Source organism: Cebus imitator, unplaced genomic scaffold (genome assembly GCF_001604975.1).
Source record: "Cebus imitator isolate Cc_AM_T3 unplaced genomic scaffold, Cebus_imitator-1.0 Scaffold790, whole genome shotgun sequence".
In the NCBI taxonomy this organism is placed as follows: Eukaryota; Metazoa; Chordata; class Mammalia; order Primates; family Cebidae; genus Cebus; species Cebus imitator.
The window spans coordinates 213247-220768 of NW_016108105.1; the positions used below are offsets into that span (position 1 = coordinate 213247).

At 41.3% G+C, this 7522-nt stretch overlaps 1 pseudogene; it reads left to right on the forward strand.

The window, feature by feature from the left end:
* Positions 1-4907: 4907 nt before the first annotated feature.
* On the forward strand, positions 4908-6370 carry LOC108297301 (annotated as a pseudogene).
* The last annotated feature ends 1152 nt before the right edge of the window (positions 6371-7522 follow it).

Genomic DNA, 7522 nt, shown 5'->3' on the forward strand with positions numbered 1-7522 from the left:
TGCACTTTAGAGGTTTTTGTTGTATCCTTCTTCATCATTAGCTCTTCTCTCTTTCCTATGTATAATCACTCTCCTAAATTGTCATTTGAGAGATTACTTTTGCCTGTTTCTCCCTCCCTTGTGATGGGTAGTGTCATTGGCTACAGAATTTCAGATTGTCATTAATTTCTCTTTATCTCTTGAAGAGACAGTAGGCACTGGAATTTGTACCTAATTTAGTATCCACTTTTGCATTTTCTCTTGCCGAGAGAATCCTAAAGCCAAGAGCCTGCTAAACATCTCCATTCTCAGACTTCATTGCTACTAGGAGTGGTCATTAATATGATTCTTGCTGTAAAATGTAACTGGAACTCTACTGGTCATTTCTGGGAAATATTTTATTTTCATGGCAAAAAACAACAGATACTGCTGAAAAACTCTTTCACGAATTCTTGTCACTGTGTAGGTTATGAGACTTCTGTGGCTACAGAAGCCATCTTGTGACTTTGAAATTACAAGCATGAGAAACCAATAGAATCTGAGAGATGAAATTCTGACATTGTTGAGCCACTTAATGCCAGGAACCACCCATCTGATTTTTTTTTTTTTTTTTGAGACAGAGTCTCATTCTGTCACCCAGGCTGGAGTGGTGCAGTGGTACAATCTCGGCTCACTGCAACCTCTGCCTCCTGGGTTCAAGTGATTCTCTTGCCTCAGGCTCCTTAGTAGCTGGGATTACAGGTGTGCACTGCCATACCCAGATATTTTTGTATTTTTGGTAGAGATAGGGTTTCACCCTATTGGTCAGGCTGCTCTTGAATTGCTGACCTCAAGTGATCCACCTGCCTTGGCCTCCCAAAGTGCTGGGATTACAGACATGAGCAGCCGCACCCAGCGGATTTTATATTTACAAATCTTATATTCTGCACAGTGTTATATAGGATGCACCATATACATTTGTGTCTTTACAGCTTTGCGCTGGCTCGTCTCTCTGCTACTTCCTATCTCCCATGCTTCTTGCCTTTTATTCTTTAAGTTCCACATCACAGTTTACTTCTTTTGTCAGTACTTCCTTGACTCCCTTAGGCAAAGCAATTGACCCTTTCATCTGTGTTCTAGGAACAATCTGTCCATGTTTGTATTGATATTGACCACATTTTATTGTAACTCACATTTTGAATCTGTCACTCTCACCAGATTGTTCTTCAAAAACAGGTGTCATTCTTTCAATTTTATCACAAAATATTAAATTGTGTTTAGGAAGTATTTAATGAATTAATTTATGGGCATTGGTTTGGCTGCCATGTCCAAATACAAAAATTAATTTTTTCCTTGTGGCTCTCTTTTTCTGTATATTGTCTTTAGTCTCTCTTTCTGACAAATGAATACAGAGCTCCTTTTGGGTACAAATAATTCCTCCAAATATATTTTCAGGAATCACTTGTGGACTTGTATAGTGTGTTCTTAATGAGCTTTCTGTTTCTAGAATATTATGTAGAATGTTATTGTTAAATAACACTTTAGTGTTCTTTCTTTCCTTTCCCCAAAATGCTATGGTTTCCCTACAGTGTTGATAGTGGAAATACAAGGTTTGCTTTAAGTGAAGAAATGCTATTTTAACATCTGTTAGGCTAGAAGAATGATTCTCATTATTCACAGGAGACTTAAGGAATAAAAAGCAAGATAATGTTCAATAAGATTGTCTAGGCACACAGTGCTTTTACCATTTCAAATGATCTTACTGTTTTATTATTGTGGTTAACTAGACTGGAGAATGTTTGTCTTTTCTTTTCTTCATGGGTTTCAATGAACATTCAAAGTATGATTTACTTCAATGTTTGTTGGTTACTTTCTCCTCTGGGACATTGTTTATGGTTTAAAAAACTTTGTATTTATAAACAAGTTAGCCAGACTCAGATGATCAGAGAACTTACTGTGAAGCCCAGGGTGTCTTAGTATAATGGATTCATAACTGAAGGATGAAGGAAAGATGGATGAAGATACAATTTAAACTAATATAATTTAAAACTTGGCAGAGTAAAACTGTGTTTAGAAAATGATACCTTGATACTACAAGACTGGAGTAAATTAAACCTATCATGATTCTAGACTGGACATGGATAAAATATTTTAGTCCGTGCAAGAGAAACGTTTGAGAGATTGTTAAATTCTCCTTGAGTTGTCATTCTGACATAGTATAACCTCAAACTACAAATATTTGAACTAAGTGTATGTTTGCTTTACAAGTTACTCATATTACATTTATTACATTTTATTTTCTTCTACCAGAAGCATTTTCATTCTTCAATACAAATATTTTCTACAATATTGTATTTCTTTCTTGTTCTACTCTAATCCTTCTTTATTTACTTGCTTTAATTAAAACAAACAAACAAAAAACTTCAACTCTCTATGTTGTTTCCTTTTAGCAGGAAATTCTGCTCAAGTTGTTAAAGCCCTACTGGAGATCAGCGGATCATATACACGAAGGCGAAGGCCAAGTGCCGATCACTGGGAGTGGGTTTATGGGGACTTTTGGGCACAGAGAACACATATCCCATCTAAAGTGAGTAGCTGCTACTCTTTTTAGTGGATTATTATTTTTTCTAAAAAGGTCATGCATCCAGATATTCCTGTTAAATCTTCATGAGAAAAAAATGCTGCCATATCTAGACATTGAGCATCAGTGATTGTTAACGAAAAGAAGGATGTGGGTATCACTGCCTATGAAGCAGTCTTGTGATAAAATTGGAATATGAACACAATGTAACTTCTGGATCCAACTCCCAATTTACAGCAATTCAGGGAACACAGGAACTCATTAAACTACACCACAGGGATGCAATCAGCACAGACCAGACTATAGGGGACAACAGGACCAACAACAGCTTCTTCAACAAATAATTGAAAGGAAAGAAAAGAGAGGTGGAGGGAAACTTACCGGTCAAAAGAGGTTTAAGAGATACATTAACCAGTTGCAGCTGCACAGATTTTTGACTGTGCAGTGGTCAGTACCCTAGCCCCCAAATTATTTAATGATCCCCCATATATGCAACTAATTTTTAATTTCTCTCATTCTCATAAAAAACTAGAGTATGTTAATTATACTTTAGAAAAATAAAGATACATAGGCTAAAATTTTTCACTTGGAGAATAAGAGACATAGAAATCAAACCTTAAAGAACAATGTGATATTATTGCCCTCTTACTCACTGTTTCAATATTTAAACTCTATAAATGTATTTCTAATTGTTAGACTGTTTGAATATTTCCCTAGATTTTCAATCTTGCAATACAGTGCGTCTGAGTAACAAAAGATTTAAGTTAGTAAATGCCTTATCTGTCATTTCTGCTCCAAAGTATATTTCTGAGCAAACCATCCCTAGGGCCTGCCAATAAAATAACATGATATATTCAGAGCACTTATTGCTATTATACAACATTTGGCAAAAGGAGGCCATTTGGGGACCAATACTTTTATCCAGTGTCCCTGGGGACAACTTAGATCATCCTATGTTAGAATCACTGAATGCTAATTCCCTAAATCCTACCTGAGGGAATTAAAGATTCCAGAGATGTCATTGCTGGAGACCTTCTTGAGCCCCATTTAATGACAAGTGGTGAGTACTACAGCTACACTTACATACCGAGCTGTAAAGGCTGACTCCCTTCCTTTAACCCTGCCCATTACTCAGTGAAGCCCATCTAATGGATAAGCAAAATGATCTAACACAGTGCCTCTCAGTCTGGTGATGGGGGGTTAAAGGTAGGAGTGGAGAACACACATTAAACTTACCTAGCGGAATTGTTTTAGTGTCTATACCCTTTCCCTATAGGTGAACCAGAATTTGAGGATTGAAACCTGAAAAACCTCCCCAGATAGTTCTAATATCATATTTCCAGTGATATCCATACTCCTGCCACGCATGCCAACAAAATCCCTGTTTCAAAACCACTGCTTTAACAAAATCAATCTCAGGATCTTAAATGAGAGAACTAGAAAATGTTGCTATTCTGGTATAACCCATCATCTATCTTAGGAAATCTGTCATTCTGTACATTTCATCACAAAATTAGTGTTTAGTAAATATTTATTTAATGAATTAATCTATGGCCAATGGTTTGGCTGTCATGTCCAAATACAAAAATTATTATCAGTTTTTTTTTCTTGCAGCTGTCTTTTCCTGTGCATTTTTGTCTTTAGTCACTTTCTGACAAATGAGTTCAGAGTTCCTTTCGGGTACAAATAATTTCTCCAAAAACCTCCTCAGGAATCACTAGGGAAAAGGGAACTGCTATCTACAAACAAAAATTCATTTGAAGATCATCGATAAACAAAGTATGGATCTCAGTTCAAACCTCAGATGTGAGAGAACTCTAAATATAAATTTCAACATCACAACAATTATATTCTAGTGGTCTCTGTTAAACAAGACATCTATTTTATGCCACAAATGTTAGAATTATCTTTATGTTTAACACTGTTATGGTTATTAGAAAAATAGAACACTTGCAGTCAGTTCAAGGAATACTTTTCTGTGAAGCAGCATAGTTACAGTTCAGGTGTAAGAAAACTTACATAGAAATATAGGAGAAGGGAAAAAAAGACTTTTATTCATTATTAACTAGGGAATTATTTAAAGAATAAAGAATAAGAAAGCAGGAATTGGTCTGAACAAGTAAATAGAAGCTTTATATGCAGATACAATAGTGCTAGTACAGTTTACATATGGAAATAGCTTAACAGTGGGTAGAGTGGAAGTGAATGACCCTTTAATGAGCAATTAATCACATCTACTGGAGTTAGGATGCTTCCATGGACTGTGGGTAGCAGCTTCCAATTATGGTTCTTCTACCTGTGGTATTTTTCCTGCTCCTTCAGGAATCTCTGCCTGGTTCAGCCCTCCGGCTCCACTCCTACCTCCACCATGTCCATCAGGGTGACCCAGAAGTCCTACAAGGTGTCCACCTTTGGGTCCCGGGCCTTCAGCAGCCACTCCTACATGAGTGGGCCCAGTGCCCGCATCAGCTCCTTGAGCTTCTCCTGAGTGGGCAGCAGCAGCTTCTGGGATAGCCTGGGTGCAGGCTATGGTGGGGCCAGTGGCATGGGTGTGGGCATGGGCATGGGAGGCATCACCACCGTCATGGTCAACCAGAGCCTGCTGAGCTCCCTTAATCTGGAAGTGGACACCAACATCTAGGCCATGGGTACCCAGGAGAAGGAGCAGATCAAACCCTCAACAATAAGTTTGCCTCCTTCATCGACAAGTTACAGTCCCTGGAGCAGCAGAACAAGATGCTGGAGGCCAAGTGGAGCCTCTTGCAGCAGCAGAAGACATCTGGGAGCAACATGGACAACACGTTCCAAAGCTACATCAACCACCTTAGGCGGCAGCTGGAGACTCTGGGCCAGGAGAAGCTGAAGGTGGAGGCGCAGCTTGGCAGCATGCAGGGGCTGGTGGAGGACTTCAAGAACAAGTATGAAGATGAGATTAATAAGCATACAGAGATGGAGAATGAAGTTGTCCTCATCAAGAAGGATGTGGATGAAGCTTACATGAACAAGGTAGAGTTGGAGTCTGGCCTGGAAGTGCTGACTGACAGGATCAACTTCTTCAGGCAGCTGTGTGAAGAGGGGATCCGGGAGGGGCAGTCCCAGATCTCAGGACATGTCTATGGTGCTGTCCATGGACAACAGCCACTCTCTGGACATGGACAGCGTCGTCGCTGAGGTCAAGGCACAATACATGGAGATTGCCAACCGCAGCCGGGCTGAGGCGGAGAGCATATACCAGATCAAGTACGAGGAGCTGCAGACGCAGGCTGGGAAGCACGGGGATGACCTGCGGCATGCAAAGACTAAGAACTCTGAGATAAACCAGAGCATCAGCGGCTCCAGGCTGAGACTGAGGGCCTCAAAGGCCAGAGGGCTTCCCTGGAGGCCACCATTGCAGATGCTGAGCAGCGTTGGGAGCTGGCCATTAAGGATGCCAACGCCAAGCTGTCCGAGCCGGAGGCCGCCCTGCAGCAGGCCAAGCAGGACATGGTGTGGTAGCTGCGTGAGTACCAGGAGCTGATGAATGTCAAGATGACCCTGGACATTGAGATCACCACCTACAGGAAGCTGCTGGAGGGTGAGGATAGCCAGCTGGAGTCTGGGATGCAGAACGTGAGTATCCATGAGAAGACCACCAGCGGCTATGCAGGTGGTCTGAGCTCAGCGCATGGGGGCCTCACAAGCCCTGACCTCAGCTACAGCTTAGGTTCCAGCTTTGGCTCTGGTGCGGGCTCCTGCTCCTTTGGCCTCACCAGCACCACCAAGGCTGTGAAGAAGATTGAGACCCGCGATGAGAGGCTGGTGTCTGAGTCCTCTGACGTCCTGTCCAAGTGAACAGCTGCGGCTGCAGTTCCTGAGGCTGCCCCAGAGTCCGGAGGGAGGCCGCTGTGCAGGGGAGCACGGGGAGCAGGAGACACACCTGAGGCTCAGCCCTAGCCCTCAGCCCACCCGCAGAGGAGTTTACTGCCTGGAGACCCCCTTTGCCCATGCCTCCAGCTGCAAAACAATTCAATTCCTTTTTTTTTTTTTTTTGGGTCCAAAATAAAACCTCAGCTAGCTCTGCCAAAAAAACAAAACAAAACAAAAAAAAGAAAAAAAGAAATATCTTGAGGAGGTTATGTAATCCACTTTGCATTCTCCCCTTGAGACTGATGCTTTATGAAGCAGAAAATACATTAACTAGATTTTTCTTTTGGCTTTCTCTTTGGATAGTCAAGATAGGAAAGGTTTGATTCTTCTGAAAATTCCTGCAAAGCCTCTACTGTTCCTATGCCCTTTTTCTTCATGCTCCTCCTGCCTCCTTCTCAACATGCTCTCCTTTCCTTAGTCAAGCAGCTTCTTCCAAAGCCACAGGCTGACCTGGTTCCATCTTGCCAGTGCAAGAGTGGCAGGAAGGCTTCCAGGTCGGCTTGAGGACTCTGAATTTGGCAGCACAAGGAGCCTGGGTTGTATAATCTTTTTGTGAGAGATGTATATCCATCCACATTGGGTTGACTTCTTATTCCTACCCCAAATAAATTTTAAGGGTCATAGCACAGTTTGTGATTTTTTTTTAAATGAGAGAGTTAAGGGAAGGAGATTACATTTAAAACATTGATCTCTGTTATGTTCCTCATTAAAAGGAAAAGGGAACATCTACCTATAAAAATTCACTTGAAGATCATCAATATACAAAGTGCAGATCTCAATTTAAACCTCAGAATGAGAGAGCTCCAATTTACTTTTCTATAACACAACTCAGTAACTAGTAGGCACCCCCACTGTTGTGTGAGGTGGCAATTTGGGGTTCCCACTCCCTTTCCCTGGATTTGTATCTAAAGTCTGAGACTTTAGTTGCCCAGGCCTCTGACACTGAGAAGACTTGATCCCAGTTAACCTTTGAACATGTTGGCATCACACCTGGATCCCAACTGTCAGCACACACAGGTTGTGGCTCTGTCATTTCTCATTCCCGTCAGAAAGATCCTGTTGTCCTCTTCTCAGCAA